We start from the raw sequence: 23,407 nt of genomic DNA on the forward strand, positions 1-23,407 counted from the left end.
CCTAATAAAAGGACATTGTAGCCCAACTCATGCCCTTTGAAATGACGAAAGAAATTTTGAGAAATATTAGTTTTTGTGTTAATGGCAGCCTATGAGCGAAAATGTAATTTTTGGTCATATTTTACTTTTACACCCCAGAATCAAACATTTATGAATAACTTTGCAAGGGAGCTTCCATAACCAAAGCCACTATCATGGCAGATGTGTATCTAGTAGACATACCTTTCCCCCAAAAATGAGCCTGATAGGTTAAAACTACGTCTTCTGAGAGCCATTTTATCATTGTTCCCCGTGTCTCATTGATGACTACTCTACCCTACTTATTTTTCGACCCTCTCCGATTTCAAAGAAATTTTGTAGACATGTTATCCTAGGCATATATAAGCCATTTTTGTGTATATTCTTTATGTAAACTAATGTCAAGAACAAAAACAATGACTTTTAAAACCCGCCGTTTGGCATGTGGGTTGAAATTATCCCGCCAAACAAATCGCAGCAAACTGGGTTGCCAGGAAAAACTTGATTGTCAAAAGTTTTCTGTTTTTGCTTGAGTTAGAAGTTTTTTTTTTGTAATCGCTTGATTTTCGGGGCTAACGAACGGAATTTAAGGATCTATCTGGTCCAGGAACTGAGGTTGATCATGGAATTTAAGAATCTATCTGGTCCAGGACCCTGAGGTTGGTCGTGATGTATTTAATTTTCTCATTTTTCACATCCTGCTCATTTTGCTTGCAGGTGATAAACGTAAAAGAACGATGTTCCAGGACAAACCAGAACCATGCCTGGACCCTCATCCCGATGTGATTTTTCCACACCTTCCAACGTGATGCAAAAAGACTGATGGCCTATCTACAATCACTTAGCTTAGAATAGTTAAGTAAAGTAAAACTTAGAAAATGTACACAACTTACGGCCGTCATCTACAATCAACTTAGAAAATTTGCTGGGCTGATATACGTTGCTATGCAGTTGTTTGTTTACCTTTGATATGAAAACGTCAACTTACCGTAGATTTTGAAATTTTCCAAACCATACGTCAAGTTTCTAATTTTATTCCTTTTCATTGTAGAAAATCAGATTCATTTCCATTGATTCAAACTCCTAAGCTAAGTGAAATTTTCTAAGTTAAGTGATTGTAGATAGGCCATGAATTAAACGAACAGAAGGCAAGAATAGTAGACAGCAACCAGTGAAAAAATCGGTTTATTTATAAATTCTAAGTAAAATAAAATTTTTATACTGTTTCTCTGGCTTTCATAAAAAAAATCACAACAAGATTCGTGGTTTTGAAAATGCAGTGATGAGGATTGATAAAATCTCGACGCAGTTCAAGAGCAAAAGCTCAGTATTATACTTCAACCAGGAGCAAACATAAATAAGCAGAGGAGTCAGTTAGATTCTGTTCTGTCCCAAAATAAAAAAAAAACAGCTGGCAACAAATGTTCAGAATCATCATCATTATATTTTTAATATAAATTTGCTAGTGATGTGACCAGTAGTGGTAATAGTGGTTGTTTTCCTGGGTCACATCTCAAATTTATTTTTGTTCCACCGGTTTATTTGTTCCGGAACATTTTTCTTCTACGTTTATGGCCTCTGCCTGCAAACAAAATGAGAAGGATGTGAAAAATGAGAAAATTAAATACATCACGACCAACCTCAGTTCCTGGACCAGATAGATCCTTAAATTCCGTTCGTTAGCCCCGAAAATCAAGCGATCACAAAAAAACTTCTTACTCAAGCAAAAACAGAAAACTTTTGACAATCAAGTTTTTCCTGGCAACCCAGTTTGCTGCGATTTGTTTGGCGGGATAATTTCAACCCACATGCCAAACGGCGGGTTTTAAAAGTCATTGTTTTTGTTCTTGACATTAGTTTACATAAAGAATGGAGCCAGTTACACTTGATAATGACATTTGAGAAGGGCGTAAGTGTTTTAAATATTTTTGTATTTCGTAATTTAAATTTTGCTGTATCTCGAAGCCGTATCAAAAAGTGGTAAAAGACAAACTTGTAGGAAATTTGAAGGACTTTCCGAAAAAAAAACACTGAAAGAAAAAAACACTCCACATTTATGAGATTTTTTGAATTTTTAAGTTTAAAAGTCAAATTTGAAGGTGAGCCCACGATTTTTTTTTCGCTCAAAATATTTGTGAAAATAGCCTAAGATGTTACAAAAAGACTCACAAAAAATGCAGGATGGAGCAATTCACCTTAAAAAAATACAAAAATCATTTACTGAAACTGTTTTTTTGAAAAGTGCTCTAAACATCAAAATTTTCAAAAACCGAATACGGGAATCGATTCTCCAGACAATTTACATAAAAGTCTTCATATTGACCATTGTCCTGAGTCCAATCCTTGTGAAGTTACAGCGGTTTTAAAAATAAAAATGTTGAAAAAATTGGTTTTTTTTATGGTTTTTGGCAATTTCTATAAGACAGACTTGATTTTTCAGTCTCGAAAACATTTTTACCGGAAAGCTCGTCCAATTTCCCATAAGTTTGTCTTTGACCACATTTCAATTGGAAGCATGGGCTTACAGATATACTTTATACTACATGGATAAAGTTTCATCGAAATGAAAAAAAGTACCAAGAAAAGTCGTTTTGCAAAATCGTGGAGAACCTTTCAGATAAGATACCATCTTCCATTAAGATTCCGTTTTCCCTTTTGGTATCCAAAAAATCCTATAATTTTTTACACATGTTTAAAAAGTCAATAAAATAATAAATAAGAATGATTCAATTGAAGAGTCATTCGCAAAACAGTAGTATTTATTTTCTAAACTCCCCTCAAGTACCCTTCAGCGTGCCAAGGGGCTCGCTCGGCGCCTGTTCTTTAATGGTAATTTAGGGCCGCCAGTGAGATTTATTTACAAACATCGATCGATTCACACGCAAAGGCGGCCAGATTTGTTTACTAATCGTAAATTTACGCGCCACCTCTCTCACTAGCAATGGTTGGCTTAGGTACAGGAGGAGGGTTAAACGGGAGAAGGGGGGAATATTTATTCTTGAACTTGGAAAGTCGTGCCGAGCCGGCTGTGTTAACTACCCAGAATTATCGATTGACGGCGATTTTGGGGTTTTCACCTTGAAATTTAGAACCGATTTAATTGTGGGTTTGGATTGCCAGAAGTACCACTCAAGGTGTGCTGTTCTTTTTAGCGGGGTAATTTAGTGAGATCGTTGAAATAATGACTTTGAGTTATTTATTACCGCAGAAGGGAATTTAAAATAATGGTAATGAAACTTTGTTCTCATTTCTGTAGAAGCCAATTAACCTCTCTTAACCTAAAGTATTAAATGTTCAATTAAAGCATATCAAAGTGTATTGGCCATTTTGCGTCAAAAGCAGGAAACACCATGTTTACACCTGCTTGATCGGAAGAAGAACGACGTCAAACAAATTAATTTAATTAAATTGTCAATGGTAACGCAATTACATGTGCACCACATACCTTCACACAGAGCAACCTTCTGCGTATAGAACCAACTGGGTGAAGTTCTGCTGCTGTTGCTGTGTGGTGCACACACGTGTCATGTTTGCGTGATAATTCCACCAGGTGTTGGAGAAACTGCGGGCGCCTGTATACGTGTGTTTTAATTATGAACGCACGAGTTGAGTAATTGGGAAACAACATTTTCCAAATTAATAATTTATCACTTTGGGGTGGCAAAATTTTTAAACACTGTCAACTAAGTGGACATCAAAATCGGTAACAAAAAACTGCTCACGAAAAAGCTTGTCACAATAAATAACCCACTCAAATGAAGCGAAACAAGCAGAGTTGAAAGGGACCACTAACTATTCATAATCTGCCCAGTGAAAGGGCATTTATCAAATTTACGTTTCGCTTCAATGCCTCTCCCACCACCCCACTCCAACGATTCTCATCAATCAACCAGCTTTTCCCCAAGTTTTTCCACTCATTCGCAAAATAGTAGTGAAACGCGCGCACCAGACTCCGCTGTCATTGCAAAATCCCCCACACTTTGCTGAGCTGAATCGCAAGTTATGCGATTGAAAAACTTTTTTTCTTTCAAATTGCTGCTGGTCAAGTGCTGTTGCTCAAGTTAAAAATCGAATACAAGAAGCACAACCGAACGCGTGACGCGCCGGGATGATAAATTGATTCGTAATTAATTTTACCTTTTGACAGCGAGTTTGCGTGGGAGATGGTTTTCTGGGTTGAGTTTCTTTACAATCGGTTGGTGTGGGGGGTGGGGAAAAGTTTACTCAGGTTGTGCAAGAATTTCTTGCGATTTTTTTGCCTTTCTTACAAAAGAAAAATTTGAGGTTTGCTTTTGGAAAAACGCATTTCTAAGAAATCTTTAAAAAGGGCACGGCGGAGAATCGTGCCAGGAAATAATCCTATTACTACAGTCGACTCTCTGGCTGTCGATTTTCTCGATATCAATAATTCTCCATCTATCGATGAATTCTTCAGTCCCTTCAATCTACATACTTCAATTCTCTTCATTCCTCGATATTTTCTCTTGCTTGAAGAATCTCTTCCTCGACGGTCCCTTGGATTCTGTTTGCTTAAAAAATCTCTTCCGGTTGTCAATAATTTCATTTTCTCATGGCTTGCATGGACATTTTTCTTGGCGAAATGAAGCTTTGAAGGGTGTTTGATATTAGTTTGTTTTTGTTTGATGGACGTTGCCATGATTCCCACTCAGAGCTGGGTATCAAGAAAAAAAAATCAATCGAGTCTTCATTTTTCATCGTTCTGTAAACTGATGATTCTCTTCCTCGACGGTCCCTTGGATATTGGTTACCGAAGGTGTGACAAGATGTGACGAAGGGGGGAGGGGGGGTTTGCGAGATTGTGACGTCACGCTAGGTTTTTTTTATGAGTGCATAATATTAATTTGCAATGTACACAATTAAATTAAATCCTCTTTTCTAAAATTATTTGCTTACTATTATTTAGAAGCACCGTCATCAGGGGTGACATTGGGTCTGGGGGTGAGATTGGGTCATACAAATTTCTGCATTTTTGTATGACTCAAACTCACCCCCAGACCCAATGTCACCCCTGATGACGGTATCACATTATAATTTATTATATAGTCACAATTTTTTTCAGCTGGAACTTCAATATTGTGCACGTTTTGCTTGATAAAAATAAATGCCTTTGAAAGCAGGGTGTTCATAAGAAAACTGCTATAAATGTTTTGAACTTATTACATACAAAGCTGTGAAAAACAGTTTTCAAAATTTTCTAATACTCGAATGTTATACCAGGTCTTCTAATTTTTAAAAGATACAAAACTGTTTTTATATTGCAATGTTTATTCTAAAAAATGATTAATTAGAATAATTTAACTTATTTTTTCATATTGAAATTGCTAAAAATACCAAAATTATGAGAGTTTAAAAATATAAAAAATCCCATCGAAAACAAGGGGGGGGGGGGTCTGGCAAAATGTGACGTACTTTTTGAGGGGGGGTCAACCTTGTGTGACAAAGTGTGACATAGGGGGAAGGGGGGGTTAATTTTGGCCAATTTGTGCGTGACATACTTTATGGATGACGCCTAGTTGGAAACGTCTTTCAAATACCTTTCAAAAAATGAAAATACCTTTCTGAAAATGTATGACGAGTTTTCTTATAAAATCCTTCCTTTTACAATCTTCCGAACTTTAGTCATACTCGTTTTCTAGCATAACTTTTGAAGTACTGAACTAAACTGCATAATTTTTAATAGCGACTTATGGAACCCCAAGACGGATCGAATGAGGCCAAAACGGACAATCAACATCTGATTCTGAGTCGATAAGTATACATGAAGGTGGGTCTAGGAGAAGTTCATTTTTCGAGTGATTTTATAGCCTTTCTTCAGTAAGATGAGGAAGGCAAAAACCGATGATTAAATCGCATGCAAAAACATGCACACCACTTTTATAAGAAAAGTCAATTAAAATCAGACATGCATTGGCGCTGCACGTGGTTAGCACGCATGCTATTTGAACGGTTAACACTGCGCTTTCAATCATAGCACTCGCCATGGCACTCGAACAAAAATGGTAAGCAGGTTGATTTTTCATTTGTTGATTTATCTAGAATGTGATGGATCTAAACAACGATAACATTTATCTGTAGATTTGGTGAAGTGCTAGTCTAATCTAATCTAATCTAATCGAACACAAGCGCAGCCGCCAGTCCGAAGAAAGCATCCGGGAAGAACTTATGGTTAGATTACGCCTCAAGTTCTTTCTTGTCATTATTAATGATTGCAGTACACGGAGAAAAAAGAGTTCCCAAAATCGTGAACAAGCGTTCATGAAAATGGGAACCACGAACAAAGGTTCAAATTTCATGGTACGTTTTTCAAAATCGTACCATGGGATTAGAACACTTTGTTCGAGGTTCCCATTTTCATGAACGCTTGTTCACGATTTTGGGAACTCTTTTTTCTCCGTGTACTTTCGAGAACCCCCGAAATGTATTATACTCACTAAAGCGGCCCGGCCTACTGCGTTGCATTAACCGCAAGAGACAGATTCTATGAACGGAACCCACATTTCATGGAATCATCAGGGGAAGAAGAAGAAGTGTAGTGTGTGTAGGGGAATCGTTGGGAAAGGGATTGTTGTATTATATAGTCATAGACATTATTTCACCACTACGGATTAATTATTTCACCACTACGGATTAATTCACTCAAGGGGGGTCAAACCCTCGGTGGCCGAGTGGCTAGAGCATCTGACTACCAATCTAAAGGTGTGAGTTCGAATCCCACCTGATTCCATGAGTTTTTTGTTCAGATTCAAAGTTCAATTATAGTCGAATAATTTCAAGGAGACCGGTCAGGAATCGAACCCGGAACCTTCCGCTTATGAGGCGGGAGCCGTAGCCATTAAGCCACGAGCCGGTCTCAATAGATTTGGAGAAGTGATTTGGTGAAGTGCTAGTGTTTAAAAAATTTAAGCAGAAGATGCATGGTTCTGATCCCCTCAAGGTAAACTTTTTTTTTTGCTTTTTGTGAAAAGCGTAACAATATTTTTCATCAACGCAGATTATTGTCCAGGAATCAAAATAACAGTTTGCAAATAATAATGAAGCTAATCGTTGCAAAGTACCCGAAAATCAGTGACCTGGAGAACTTCAAGGACGTGGCCTGGCTGGCAGTTAAATGGGTATAGAATTTAAATTTCAATTCTTTGAAGATTTGGCGGGCCCTGAGATTCAGTTGTTATGGAAAAATCTGGAAAAGGTATGTTACATTTGTAAGAGATTCCCATCGGCCGGTGATCAAATTTGCTTGAAAAAAGTCACTAAAAATGGAAAAAACCTATGAGTGCTAAATGGGAGTGCTAAATAATAGCACTTGCACTGGGCTAGAGCAGCATGCTTTGAACTTGGTGTGAGTGCTAAATTTTGAGTGCTAGTGAAGAGCGTGCCAATGCATGTACAGTTTTATACCCAAACAAAATTGCAATCGACGGGATTCAAACCCAGTACTCATAGAGAGGACTGGTGCCTTAGCCCGCTCGGCTATCAGGCCGATGAAGACGGAAAAGGAAAAACGCTAATTATGTATGTTAATAATTGAAAGTAGAGAGTATTTTTCTATTTTTGGATGTAATCAAAGATTTGTCAATTCTAACAGTCAATTTGTATAGTCCAAAATGACCATATTTTTGAAAAGTCCACTTTTGTAAATTAAAAATATTTCATGAAAAAAGCAGTCCACGGTTTGGCGGAAGCAAAATATTATAAGTCGGGATGATCCAAAAAGGTGTGGTTCACCTTCATATTAAGAATATGTTCGATAACGTGTCCTTTTATCCTTCTCAGAAATTGTTAAAAAAAATATGATTTTTTTTCTGAGTGTAAAACCACAAAAAGGTGAGGGATCGAAACACCTTAATTTCGTGATCTGGGAACAAACCTTTTCCCGATTTCGTGCGAGTTGACAGAGAATGTTGAATCTTGTTTGAACTTTCTTCCTTATCCAAAATTCCAAATTGGTTTATAATGTTCAGCCACAGCCATTGGCCATCCCGCAAGCTATGCCAAAAATTGGATTATGGTTCGGGCCTCCCAACAACCCCACAGTCCATCCTCCCGACAGAAGACGATGATGAAACATCTCTCCTTCAAACGACAACATCCACCACCAGCGGGGTCTTGGCTTGTGTGCTTTTCCGGTTTTAATATTCAGCGCGTGAGCTGCTCCCAGAAGAGAAGCTCTAAAACCATCGAACCAGAACTCCATTATAATTGATTCGATCGTGTCCCGAAGGCTGCACGGGCCGGCCATGATTGGGCTGATTTTTAGCGCCCACTTCCACTTCCAGTCTTTGGATTAGAGCAAAACCACCTGATTCAACGTCCCGGCAGGGGGCGTCTCTTTCGAGAAAACCTTTTCCCGTCGAACGCCGTGGACCGTCAATTTCGAACAATGTGCTGATCAAAGCCAAAATTTGGCCAGGCTCAATCAAGTCACGCTTCGCCCATTTCGGGGTGGTGACCACGGGGGCGATGGAGGAGAAACTGTTGCTGCTCGCATACTGAGGAATGGTCGTTGAAAATGTTCCAGATTAAAGTGGGATCTGGGGTCGGAACACTAGGAAAAAGTGGTGGTATCATCAGGTGATTGATGCTTGAGTGACGAACAGCCTCACGAGGCAGGTTTCTGAAGGGGAATCGATTTCTTTCGTTGTTGGTTCAACCTCCCAATTTGCATGTTAAACAATAAATAACAAAATTTGATCAAATTTCACACATAACATTTGATATTTTTTTAATATAGATTGATTTAGAATGATCCCCCCGATGAAAGGTGCCACATTCGCAACAGTACACCCAAAATTCAGAGTCGAGATAATCGTTCTCTCAAAATTTATTGAGGGCTCAGTGCCAAAATCGATAGAATAATGGTACCAACTCACACCATCATAACAAATGAGTTCATTCGTTAGTTGAATCAATAAATCTCCAACAAGTGTCATACATCGACTTCTGACTTCTCCATGGTCACCAAGCTGTGGTGGCCGAGGCAGCTAAGTCATTGGATTGGTTTGTCAAAGGTCTCTGGTTCGAATCCCGTTGTCGACACTTTTGGTTTTTTGTTTGACGGATGAACTTTTTTTGCAAATGAACCTCGAGAGAATAGTTCTATCGCCCATCTCGAGCTGTGTTCTCTGCGTCCGTGAATGGTACCACTATTCTCTCGACTCGAGACCATCATTCTCTCGGACTAGCGCTGCCAGTTTTGGGTGTATCCTCCTCACAAAAAAAACCTTCTGTGGAGTTAATTAATATGTTGTGCTTTGGGTTTTGGATTTGGCCACCGGGCGTGACAAGAAATTTTAATTAAAGGAATTTCACTTTTACACAAAAGGACGACGGGTGGAACTGTGCGTTGATTTCAGAGCACCGGTGAACCGGTTTATGTCGTGGTGGAAAATGCGATTCCTTCTAGGAATTTTCGCTTTTGAAACCAAGATTATGAAAAGGGATTGAACGCGCTGAACCGAGCTCGTGGGATCTTCATTAGCGAAGACATCGTGTGAATTAGACAAGGTGGTCTCCGGGTCATTCTGTTGTATCAATTGATAAGCTTGATATTTCTTGAATTGAATTGCGCCAAGCTTAAAGCTGTAGTCCTCCGCAGTAGGGACCAAACAACGGCTCTGGCAACTACCCTTGAAAAGCGGAATCACACATCCCCCGGGAGTGCAAAGTTGGGCGTAGAGGGCTATCATCATTACCATCGTCTCTGCGACGTCAGCGTTGTTGTCCTTGGCATTGGAACAGTGAGCAAAGTGAAAGTGGTTGCTCCAAATCAACTCATGTTATACGTAAAAATCTATATATTTTTTTTGAAAGATCAAATCAAATCAAATCAAATTATTCGCTCTACAGCATTGCCTTGGCGTTCTCGATTGCGAAATTCCTACTCGAAACTAGGTGTCCGAAGGCTTGATTGTTGAGGAAATTAACTACACACCTCTTTTTACACCTTAGCTTCCATCCACCCCGGGATTCGACCTGACGACCTTTGTATTGTTAGTCCAACTGCCTACCAGCGACTCCACCGAGGCAGGACCTAAGGAGACGACTCCTACACCTGGATTGAGCTAACGACCTAACCCTTTAGGTTAGACCGGGGCAAAAATTTACTTCCCCGTCCGACGGAAGGCGTGATCAGACAAATCTCGTCTCGAAAAATGCCACCGGGACCGTCTGGGCTCGAACACAAGCCGACTGGGTGAGAGGTCAATCTACATTGACCCAGAAGGGTCATTTTTTCATTTAGAACAAAAATTTTCATTTTAAAATTTCGTGTTTTTTCTAACATTGCAGGGTTATTTTTTAGAGTGTAACAATGTTCTACAAAGTTGTAGAGCAGACAGTTACAAAAATTTTGATATATAGACATAAGGGGTTTGCTTCTAAACATCACGAGTTATCGCGATTTTACGAAAAAAAAGTTTTGAAAAAGTTACTTTTTGCGTTATTCTTTGTTTCGTCGTCCGTGTCTGTCGCGGGTGACCATGAACGGCCATGATCAACGACGACCAACATTTTCAAAACTTTTTTTCGTAAAATCGCGATAACTCGTAATGTTTATAAGCAAACCCCTTATGTCTATATATCAAAATTTTTGTAATTGTCTGCTCTACAACTTTGTACAAAATTGTTACACTCTAAAAAATAACCATGCAAAGTTAGAAAAAACACGAAATTTTAAAATGAAAAATTTTGTTCTAAATGAAAAAATGACCCTTCTGGGTCAATGTAGATTCGAATAGAACATTAAATTTCCCATAAAATGACATGTTCCAAAATTTTTTAATGTCGAGTAACGGAAAATGGGAGAATTTTAAAAACTATTTTAGTGTTTTTTTCGATGAAAAATACGTTTTTTCGGAATTCTGAGTACGCCATCAAATTGGGCGTCTAATTTTACATAAAAGTCCCTTTGACACCAAATTTCTATCTCATCACCGTTTCAGGCTACGAATTATTGAAAAACATCTCTTTTTTCGCATGTTCAAAAATGGAAGGGGTCGTACCGCCCCTCCGTCACGAGATATCAAAAAACGGACCTCGAATTCGTGATCAGGGACAAAAGTTACCCTTAAGGACAAAGTTTCACGCAATTCGAAGAGGGATCGGGGCAACTGCTGTGTGAGTTGGTAGAGAATTACCCATTTATGAGAATTCAAAAATCTGTATCTTTCGAAGGAATTTTTGATCGATTTGGTGTCTTCGGCAAAGTTGTAGGTATGGATGAGAACTACACAGAAAAAAAAATGATACATGGGATTTTTTTTTGTGTTTTTTTTATTTACTTTTTTCACTTAGACTTGATTTGCAAAAAAACACTATTTTTATTTTTTCATTTTCATATATGCTTTAGGGGACATCAAATGCCAACTTTTCAGAAATTTCCAGAACGGGCAAAATTCTTTGCCCGAGTTATACATTTTTGATTCAATACTGAAAAAATCTAAAAACTGGTCTTAAACATTTTTCAACTTCATCTTTCGATGTAAAAATGAATTTGATATCAAAAAGTACTTTAGTTAAAAAATTTTAGGTAACCTTTCCAAAATAGTCGTAGTTATTCATTTTTTAAAATTAACGCCCATATTTGCCCACTCTTGAAAAAATATTTTTAAAAAGCTGAGAAAATTCTCAACATTTTGCTTTTAGAACTTTGTTGATACGATCCTTCGTTGCTGAGATATTGTCATGCAAAGATTTAAAAACAGGAAAATTGATGTTTTCTAAGTCTCACTCAAACAACCCACCATTTTCTAATGTTGATTTCTCAGCAACTAATGGTCCGATTATCGCTACTATGTTATGAAACATTTGTGAAATTGTCTAATCTTTTTAAAAAAAAAAAATACATTGACTTTTTTTGAAAACACCTGACTTGACATAAGGGGTTTGCTTCTAAACATCACGAGTTATCGCGATTTTACGAAAAAAAAGTTTTGAAAAAGTTACTTTTTGCGTTATTCTTTGTTTCGTCGTCCGTGTCTGTCGCGGGTGACCATGAACGGCCATGATCAACGACGACCAACATTTTCAAAACTTTTTTTCGTAAAATCGCGATAACTCGTAATGTTTATAAGCAAACCCCTTATGTCTATATATCAAAATTTTTGTAATTGTCTGCTCTACAACTTTGTACAAAATTGTTACACTCTAAAAAATAACCATGCAAAGTTAGAAAAAACACGAAATTTTAAAATGAAAAATTTTGTTCTAAATGAAAAAATGACCCTTCTGGGTCAATGTAGATTCGAATAGAACATTAAATTTCCCATAAAATGACATGTTCCAAAATTTTTTAATGTCGAGTAACGGAAAATGGGAGAATTTTAAAAACTATTTTAGTGTTTTTTTCGATGAAAAATACGTTTTTTCGGAATTCTGAGTACGCCATCAAATTGGGCGTCTAATTTTACATAAAAGTCCCTTTGACACCAAATTTCTATCTCATCACCGTTTCAGGCTACGAATTATTGAAAAACATCTCTTTTTTCGCATGTTCAAAAATGGAAGGGGTCGTACCGCCCCTCCGTCACGAGATATCAAAAAACGGACCTCGAATTCGTGATCAGGGACAAAAGTTACCCTTAAGGACAAAGTTTCACGCAATTCGAAGAGGGATCGGGGCAACTGCTGTGTGAGTTGGTAGAGAATTACCCATTTATGAGAATTCAAAAATCTGTATCTTTCGAAGGAATTTTTGATCGATTTGGTGTCTTCGGCAAAGTTGTAGGTATGGATGAGAACTACACAGAAAAAAAAATGATACATGGGATTTTTTTTTGTGTTTTTTTTTATTTACTTTTTTCACTTAGACTTGATTTGCAAAAAAACACTATTTTTATTTTTTCATTTTCATATATGCTTTAGGGGACATCAAATGCCAACTTTTCAGAAATTTCCAGAACGGGCAAAATTCTTTGCCCGAGTTATACATTTTTGATTCAATACTGAAAAAATCTAAAAACTGGTCTTAAACATTTTTCAACTTCATCTTTCGATGTAAAAATGAATTTGATATCAAAAAGTACTTTAGTTAAAAAATTTTAGGTAACCTTTCCAAAATAGTCGTAGTTATTCATTTTTTAAAATTAACGCCCATATTTGCCCACTCTTGAAAAAATATTTTTAAAAAGCTGAGAAAATTCTCAACATTTTGCTTTTAGAACTTTGTTGATACGATCCTTCGTTGCTGAGATATTGTCATGCAAAGATTTAAAAACAGGAAAATTGATGTTTTCTAAGTCTCACTCAAACAACCCACCATTTTCTAATGTTGATTTCTCAGCAACTAATGGTCCGATTATCGCTACTATGTTATGAAACATTTGTGAAATTGTCTAATCTTTTTTTAAAAAAAAAAAATACAGTTGCATCCCTACCTGTCGTCACCACGCTGGATCATCATGCACCGTCAGCAGGATACGGTGCCACGTAGTGCCACGCGGCATAGCAACGCCGGGTTATGCTGACTCGGCAGGACTGTTCAACAAAACTGTCCGCGCAGGTATGCGCGGTCTCTTTCATTCCCGGATCGCCGTGAAGTTAACGTCGTAGTTCATCATTCAATTAAGTGTAATAATAAAAGTGATTTTTTAAAACGTAACCCGCGTCGCGGTTCTCGTAATTGGCGCAGCCGGCAGACACGGATCGAAGGAAAATAGTGCGATAACAGTGGTAGCAGCAGGACTAAAAACTGCAGCATAAGTGGCTTCGTCGAAGGACATCGGCAGCAAGCAGGCGGAGTTCCCAAAAACAACGCTGCTGTGGAGTTGAAGGCCCCCCCGTGCTTTTCCAGACATCCGTGCATCAACGCCCCCCTGACTGTAAGTAAACCGCATTTTTTTACCCTAATTAAGTGCGTCCCCCCGTAGTGAAAGTGCGAGGGTAGGAGTTAACGCAAGTCAACTCAAAATCGTGATTGGTTCTTGAGGTTTTCGAACAGCAAAAACCCTTCACGTCCTCCTACAGCACTACCAGATAGGCTGTAAGGGTAGAGATCCGTGGCACTACCAGATAGGCCACAGATTTAAAAATCGTTTTCAAAAGAAAACGTCTGCTAGTAACACTACCAGATAGGTTACTAGTACAGAAATTAGCACACTACCAGATAGGTGCTAGTTTACCGCCAAACTAAATAATAAATTACTCAAGTGTGTTTCTGTTATCTGACACCATAAACGTGTCGGAGAAGTCATTTGAAAAGCTTTATGCCCAAAAACAAACGCGAAAAATCCGCCCTCAAAAGAGCGCGTGAATTTTTTCCGCAAAACTTTTCGGACACTGAAGAATCGGATTCTTCAGTTGAGTCGAATCACGATCTAGCGCACATCCCAATTAAGGATACGCCAGAAATAAAGAATCTGACCATCGAATTTAACATGGAACAGATAGGTCAACAACTTGCCGAAATGGCTGCTAACCTGAATAACCTTTTAGCAGAGCAGCAAAGGCAGCAACAGCTCATTAATGCTCTTGGAGCTCAACAAGCTGGCCAAGCAGCTCAGGCACCCGCCGCAATACCTGCAGCGCCGCCGCAACACGCTAACTTTTTTGCTATCCCCGATCCAATTAAACACGGAATCAGCAAATTCGATGGCAACAAGAAACAATTAAACGCATGGCTCTCGAGTGTTGAAACGACACTTCAACAGCTCCAACCATATTATACCGATGACCAAAACGCAATGTTTTTGCGGACAATAATAAATGGGAAAATTGAGGGTAGAGCCAAAGATAAACTTTGCGCCAATGGAAACCCAACCACATTCGAAGAAGTTAAATCAATTTTAATACACCACCTTGGAGATCATCAGGATCTTACGTTTTACAAATGCCAGTTGTGGCAGCATGTTAAAACTCCAAACACAACACTATATAGTCACTATAATAGCATCAAGGAAACAATCCAAATTATTAAAAACTTATCACAACAGGACCCCGATTATAGAACGGCCTGGAACGTAATGAATAAATCGATAGAGCAAGATGCTTTAGCTGCGTTCCTTGCTGGACTCCCGAAGGACATGTTTGGGCATGCTATTGCAGCCAAGCCAGTCAATATCGAAGAAGCCTACGCATTTGTTTGCAAGTTCAAAAGCTCCGAGAATCTCGCAAACAATATAAACAATAGATCATTCAAGAAAAATACTGAACAAAACAAAATCATAACAGAAAATAAACCACAAAAATTTAAGATAAACCCGCATCAACAAAACAATAGTCAAGGTCAACAAAATAAAAACGACGAGCCAATGGAAATCGGGTCGACGAATAGCAGGCTCACTTTGAATCGACGACAATTTAACAATAATGAAAATTTAGATGAAAACACTTCTGAATCCGAAGAAGAAAGTGTTGATCTAAATTTTTGTTGGGCGACAGGAAGTCAAACAGAAACCTAAATTTTTTGCCTTACATCAAAGGTAAAAACAATTTAAAGTTACTAATCGACACAGGTGCTAATAAGAACGTTATTAGACCTGGAATCCTAGAAAAAAGACAAGAAACCAAAGAGACAACAATCAAAAATCTCTCTGGTAACCACAAAATTAGGCTCAAGGGAAAAGAGAACCTTATAGGCTTTGACCTTAAGCCACAAACGTATTTTGAACTTCATTTCCACAATTTTTTCGATGGAATCATTGGATCAGAATTTCTTGCTAAAAACAATGCCGAAATTGACTACGGTAAAAACTCCATTAAATTAGGAAAAACTCTAATCAACTTTGGAAAATACTTCCCAGCTAAACAAATTTTCAATCACACTATCACAGTTAAAACAACAGAAGATGGCGACTGGTTTGTCCCAAAACACCAAAAATTTTTGAAACATACTGTCATTGAGCCTGGATTGTACAAATCCATAAATAATTTTACTACGGTGCGACTTTTATCCTTAACTAATAAACCACCAATCATTAATAACAGTTTAAAACTCAAAGTAAATAACTTTGAAACAATAACACCAATACCAATTAAATCAGATGACGTGATCTGTTCCAATCAGCTCTCAGAACTAATCAGAACAAATCACCTATCCAACTTAGAAAAAGAAACACTTTTTGAAACACTTCTTGCACATCAAGGAGTTTTATTAAAAACTGACGAAAAATTAACAGCTACACCTATTATAAAGCACCAGATAAAAACTACCGATGAACAGCCCGTCTATACAAAATCTTATCGATATCCACAAGCTTTCAAAAAAGATGTTGAAGTGCAAATAAAAGAATTACTAGAGAATGATATTATATGTCACTCTACCAGCCCTTATTCTTCTCCTATATGGGTTGTACCGAAGAAAACAGACGCATCTGGAAAAAAGAAGGTACGTGTAGTCATAGACTACCGTAAATTAAATGAAAAAACAATTAATGACAAATTTCCCATTCCACAAATAGAGGAAATTCTTGACAGTTTGGGAAAATCCGTCTATTTCACAACTTTAGATCTTAAATCAGGATTTCATCAAATTGAGATGGATCCAGAATCTAGATCGAAAACAGCATTTTCAACCGCACTAGGACATTTTGAATTTAATCGAATGCCGTTCGGCTTGAAAAATGCTCCAGCCACATTCCAAAGAGGAATGAACAATATTTTGGCTGAATTTATTGGAACTATTTGTTTTGTTTATTTGGACGATATAATTATTATCGGAAAAAATCTGAAAGATCACATGGAAAACCTGAGTAAGGTTTTAGAAAGATTAGAAAAGTACAACTTAAAAATTCAGCTAGACAAGTGTGAATTCATGAAGAGAGAAACTGAGTTTCTCGGCCATGTAATCACACAAGACGGCATAAAACCAGATCCAGGTAAAATTGAAAAAATTCTGGACTGGAAATTACCTGAAACAAAAAAAGAAATTAAACAATTTTTGGGCCTTTCTGGCTATTACCGACGGTTTATAAAAGATTACTCAAAAATCACAAAACCGATGACTAAATACTTACATAAATCTGAAAAATCGATCGATCTTAAAGACGCAAGTTATAAATCAGCGTTTGAAGAACTGAAAAAAATTATTGCCTCAGACCAAGTCTTGGCATACCCAGATTTTGATAAGCCTTTCATCTTAACTACTGACGCAAGCAACTTCGCTTTGGGAGCAGTTCTTTCCCAGATGCAAGAAAAGGTAGAAAAACCAATTGCATTTGCAAGCAGAACACTTACCAAATGTGAAACAAGATACAGTACAATCGAGAAGGAAGCACTGGCCATAATGTGGGCTGTTCAAAAATTCAGACCCTACATCTATGGTAATGAATGTACATTGTACACTGACCATAAACCTCTTCAATACATCAAAACATGTAACAAAAATCAAAAAATTTTAACTTGGCGAGATGAATTGGAGAATTACAAATTAAACTTCCTCTATAAACCAGGAAAGGCTAACGTCGTCGCCGACGCGCTTAGCAGAAAAATAGAGACAAAGGATGATGAAGATAACTTTGAAGTAAACGCTAATGACATTCTTTCAATTTCAGAGCACTCGTCAGAGGATTTAGATTTATCAACACAATCAGATGATGACACAATCCACTCCGCGGAGGAGTCTGCTGAAGACTATGTTCACTTCGTGAGTCGACCTGTTAATTATTACAGGAACCAAATTGTTTTTAAAATTGCACACTTCACTTCAGTCATCCACGAATCTCCCTTCACACACTATCATAGACACACCATCATTCAACCAACTTTTTCGAAGAATGACGTGACAGATTTCTTTAAGAAGTATCACAATGGAAAGCAAACAGCAATCATTGCCCCTGAAAATATAATACAAATAATTCAAGACGTATACAAAGAAAATTTTAATAACAAAGGACATTTCGTTCTTACCCAACTTATCGTGGAAGATGTTTGTAACCACGACAGACAAAATGTAATCATTTCTAAAGAACACGAAAGAGCCCATCGTGGAATTAACGAGGTAGAAGCCCAAATTAAAAGAGCATACTTCTTTCCGAAGATGAGAAATTTGATTAAAATGCACATTAATTCATGCCATATTTGTAACACCCATAAATATGAAAGGAAACCTTACAACATAAAAATTTCCCCAAGACCAGTGACAGAAAAACCATTCACAAGAGTTCACATGGACATTTTCATTATCAATAACAATAGTTTTCTTTCATTAGTGGATAGTTTTTCGAAACATCTACAAATGTATTTCATCAAACACAAAAATTTAGTACAAGTGCAAAAGGCACTAGCCAAATATTTCACTTCATTTGGATTCCCAAACGAAATTGTCACTGATCACGAAACTACTTTTCGATCTATACAACTAAAAAATTATTTGGCACAGTTAGGCGTCGAATTGAAATATGCATCTTCTTCGGAATCGAATGGCCAAGTAGAAAGGACCCATCTTTCCATAGCAGAAATCTTCAACACCAACAAACACAAATTTGCAGGTATGCAAACTAAATCGATTATCAAATTATCAGTAGCTCTGTATAACGATACAATTCACTCTGCAACAAAATTCACCCCTAACGAAATCATTTTTAACCAAAACAACATTGTTAATCCTGGCGAACTTATCGAAAAAGCGCAAGAAATGTTTTTAGAAGCAAGAGTAAATTTGGAAAAAGCTAAAACTAGACAAACCAAGAACAACGATCAAAAAGAAGATCCACCTCAATTGGAGGATGATCAAGAAGTTTTTGTTATACCAAACGTTAGATCAAAAACTGCCCCAAGAGCAGTCATGACAAAAATTAAGGAGGTAAAAAGGAAAACGTTCAAAAACCTCAGAAATGTTAAAAGAAATAAAAGCAAAATTAAACGCTTGAAAAAATAGCCCTCTACGCAGTCCCTAAAAATGCACTTACCCCATAAATAAATGAACTAACCTGCACTAACACTACTAATATTACTTTTTCAGATGATACTTTTCATAATTGTTTACCTTTTCACAACAAGTCTTTGTCAAGAACTAGAGATCAAACATTTGGAAAACAAACCGATTCTGGTGATTAAGCACAAAAATTGTAAAATCCAATCTGGAAACATAAAAATCATTCATACAGTCAATTTAACAGACTTAGAAACAACCATTAATTTACTAACAAATATCGCATACACTAACATAGATGGTAAAAATCAACTAACACAGATAGTAAAATATAAGGTTAAACAACTCTACGCCAACTTCTATCAACTGAAGCCATCGAACCATCGAAGACAAAAACGATGGGACACAGTTGGTACGACCTGGAAATGGATTGCGGGAAACCCCGACGCAGAGGACCTCCGCATCATCAACAAGACACTTCGTCAACTGATCGAAGAAAACAACGATCAGTACTACGTCAACGAACAACTTGGCCAACGCATCCAGCACCTGACAAACAACATCGCGCAAAACCTTGCTGACAACAGGATCATCAAGAACGAGATCGACATCCTAACCATCATCGTTAACATCGACACAGTGAACACCCTATTGACGAACATCCAAGACGCCATCTTGCTGTCAAAAGCCCTAGTTACCAGCAGCAAGATACTGTCTCCAAAGGAAATCCACACGATCAAGCAACTCATCGAACAACAAGGAGTGCTCGTCGAAATGCCAGACGAAGCGTTTAACCTCGTGACGCCCAAATTCACCGTGAGCGACGAGACGTTACTGTACATCTTACAGCTGCCACAACTAGAAAAGGAAGAATCCAAAGTCATACGGATTCTACCTTTAACCATCAAAAATGCTGCTATCAACAATCACCCAGAGTTCCTAGTGAAGACCCGACGAGAACTGTATACCACAACCAACCCGGATGATTACGTTCAACGTCGTTCTTTCATCAAAAAGTTCAACGACGCCTGCATCGCGCCACTTGTACTTGGCACACACAGCCGCTGCAACACAACATCAGACACAGAAACACGCACGAAGTTGTTAACCAACAACTTGATGCTGATCACCAACGCAAAAAACCAACAACTCGATTCCAACTGTGGACCGGATAACCGAACCGTGGAAGGCAATTTGCTGATTTCATTTTCGAATTGCTCAATCATCTTCAACGAGCGAAAAATTTCATCAAGCGAAATGTTCACCCAACCCGACGTCCTGGAAGGAGCACTGCACAACCTCATCATAGAATCAACACAGATCAAAGACCACGACATAGAATCTGTTCACAACAACACAATCGTGAACAGACACCTGCTTCAACAAGTTCATCTGGCTCAGTACAGCAACAAGATGTGGAACTGGGGCCTTCTCAGCGGAATTTCTACATCAACAATTACGCTGACGGCAATCATCATTTTCATCATCATCAAATCGAACCGCATTTTGAGAGGAGCAGCCAAAAAGATCGCCCACCATCGGAACCTGAGAAAATCATCAAACACACGTGTCGCGGACGACACTCCAATACCCCCCGGAGGAGTTGCATCCCTACCTGTCGTCACCACGCTGGATCATCATGCACCGTCAGCAGGATACGGTGCCACGTAGTGCCACGCGGCATAGCAACGCCGGGTTATGCTGACTCGGCAGGACTGTTCAACAAAACTGTCCGCGCAGGTATGCGCGGTCTCTTTCATTCCCGGATCGCCGTGAAGTTAACGTCGTAGTTCATCATTCAATTAAGTGTAATAATAAAAGTGATTTTTTAAAACGTAACCCGCGTCGCGGTTCTCGTAATTATACATTGACTTTTTTTGAAAACAAATGGGCTTAAAATTGAATGATTGGCCTTTTTGAAATATTAGTCTTGATATTATAAACTACTTGCTTTCAAATTCGATTTGACATACAAAAATAAGTTGAATAAATTTTGCGACCAATATTTTTATTTTTTTTTAAATTGATGTCTTTTGAAAAAATAGCTTAGGATTAGGACTTTCAGTTTTTTTGTGTTTCTCTTTTCATCATAATTTTTTGACTGTCATAGGTTGTTGTCTTCAAACAGTAAAACAATTTCAAAAATTAAAACGGGTGGTGAAAAAATAGAGGCAATGCTTTTGAAAAAGGAAAGGAAAGGCGACTTTTCTCTAATAAAAATCAAAATTTCATTGTTTACAAACAGTTCTTCAAATAAAAAAAAAACGAATAAATTGAAAGCATTTGAACGATGATAGTTCTTATATTTATCAAAAATAATCGATCAAAAGGGACCATGAAAAAAAGTCTTCAGACAGTTTCAAATTGTTGAAGTTTTAGCATTTTGGGTAAACATGAAGAAAACCCGTATTTTTTTGGATTTTCTAAAATCAGTTCTATTCTGATATGTGAGAGAATTGTGGGGCTATAACCTTGGCAAATAGTGTCCAGGGCACATGTGGAAATACAATGTTCCATCCTCGAGGGTCCCGGACCACCAAAACTCTGCTTAAGGGCGTAATACTGAATGTTTGGCCCTTTTGAAATTTTAATCTTGGTTTAAAAAAATTGAAAATATTTTTTTTCGAAAAGATCGGAAAATTTCAGAAATGTTTCATATTTTAACATTGTAAATCGGACCATTAGTTGCTGAGATATCGACATTAGAAAATGGTGTGTTGTTTGGGTGGGACTTAGGAAACATCAATTTTTCTGTTTTTAAACACTTGCATGGCAATATCTCAGCAACTAAGGGTCGTATCAACAAAGTTCAAAAAAGAAAAATATAGAGAATTTTCTTTTTTTATTTTTTGAATTTTATTTTTTTCAAATGTGAGCAAACATGTGCACTAACTGAAAAGAATGAAAAACTGCAATTATTTTCAAAAATGTCACCTAAAAATGGATTTAACATGAAAACGGTGCACTTTATCAAAATTTCACTATTGTACTTTTTGATTGCAAATTTGATTTTACATCGAAAAATGAAGTTGAAAATTTTTTTACGACGAATACTTCAATTTTTTGAAAAAATCAGTATTGATTAAAAAAATCATAATTCGGTCAAAGATTTTTTGCACAACTTGGAAATTTCTGAAAAGTTGGCATTTGATGTCCTCTAAAACATATCAATAAATAAAAAAAAATAAAAACAGTGTTTTTTTTGCAAATCAAGTTTTAGTGACAAAAAGTTAAATAAAAAATCACCAACAAAATTTTTACCGTGTATCATTTTTTTCAGTGTAGTCCATATCCATACCTATAACTTTGCCGAAGACACCAAATCGATCAAAAAATTCTTTCAAAAGATACAGATTTTTCAATTATCATACATCATTTTTGTATGGACAGCTGCTAAATTTGTATGGAAAGTTATATGGAGAATCTAATGATGCAAAATGGCTTTTTTGAGCATACCGAAGGCACCAAAAAAGTTTCAGTCGGATTAAAAAATAAAAAAAAAAAATCGAATGCCCGAAATCTGAGAGAACTGCTCGTTTGATTCGTTTATGCAAGAGGCTTACCAAAGAAACAAGTCAGAACTACAGTCATCCCTTATGTTAAGAACAGTTTACAGATCGACCAATGTTCAAACAATCATAGCAAATCGATAATTGAACTTAATGATTCGCTTTTACCTTCATTTGAAATCATTTCATGCTATCTTTCGAATGCTGTATCGAACAACTGCAAATTTTAACTTTAATATCAAGTTTTTGAAGAAAATCTTTTGGCCCTTGAAATCCACAAATTCAGAACACTTTTTTCCTATGGATGTTAACAAACTTTGATTCACTCCATGAGTACATATTTTTTACAAAATAATGACTACACGCACTGAAACCAACGAAATTCAAGCTTAGTCATGTTTTATGAATGCTCTGATAACTTTTTTGTGAAAATATGAGTTAAATTCAGGCGTTCCACAATTGTGGGAGGCACAATAACACCCCACAATCATGGAACATGAAATTTGAAGGCAGTGTTTTGCTGCTCTAAATTAAATAGTCTTGAGATGCTTGCTGTTTTTGCATATGGGACATTTATGCGAACATGGGCAGTGCAGTGTTTTAAAAATACTACTGCTGTTATTTTTTGATGTTCTGAACCATTCAGGGAGTCCTTGTTACAGCCATAGAGTCACAGTTCATAGCTCCAGGGGTCCTCATATGACCTAAGACATACCCAAGTAGCAAGTAAAACATCGCTTTTTATTTTTTTTTGTTGAACAATTGCTACACAAGCGTTTTTATACGTTAATTATTGAACAAATGTCATCATTTTGGTCGATTGTTCTCATTTTGATAAAAAAACCATTGTTCAACATGGTTGTGTAACACAAATGCCAAATCTTTAGGCCTGCTCATCTAACATAGCCCCTCGTGGAAAAAAGCAGACGCGTGCCCGGACTTGACATTTGGAGTAATCTTGAGTTCGATACTTGCCCTGAGCATTCTTCATCAAAAAGGAAAACTGAAAATGCAGCACCAGGAACCAGCAGCAGTATTAGAGTAGTAGTAGCAA

General features: G+C 37.3%; 1 protein-coding gene and 1 long non-coding RNA gene across 2 annotated transcripts in view; one reads left to right on the forward strand and one right to left on the reverse strand.

Annotated features, from left to right (window-relative positions):
- The window catches only part of LOC120417363 (inactive dipeptidyl peptidase 10), a 401,896-nt gene that overhangs the window by 274,762 nt on the left and 103,727 nt on the right, over positions 1 to 23,407 (reverse strand). The gene's annotated exons all lie outside the window — the stretch shown is intronic.
- LOC120417369 (uncharacterized) lies at positions 13,539 to 18,397 on the forward strand. Its single transcript, XR_005605455.2, has 3 exons — positions 13,539 to 13,856; positions 17,526 to 17,617; positions 18,353 to 18,397. It is a non-coding gene; the product is annotated as an uncharacterized LOC120417369 (long non-coding RNA).

This window comes from Culex pipiens, chromosome 2, assembly GCF_016801865.2.
Source record: "Culex pipiens pallens isolate TS chromosome 2, TS_CPP_V2, whole genome shotgun sequence".
Lineage (NCBI taxonomy): Eukaryota > Metazoa > Arthropoda > Insecta > Diptera > Culicidae > Culex > Culex pipiens.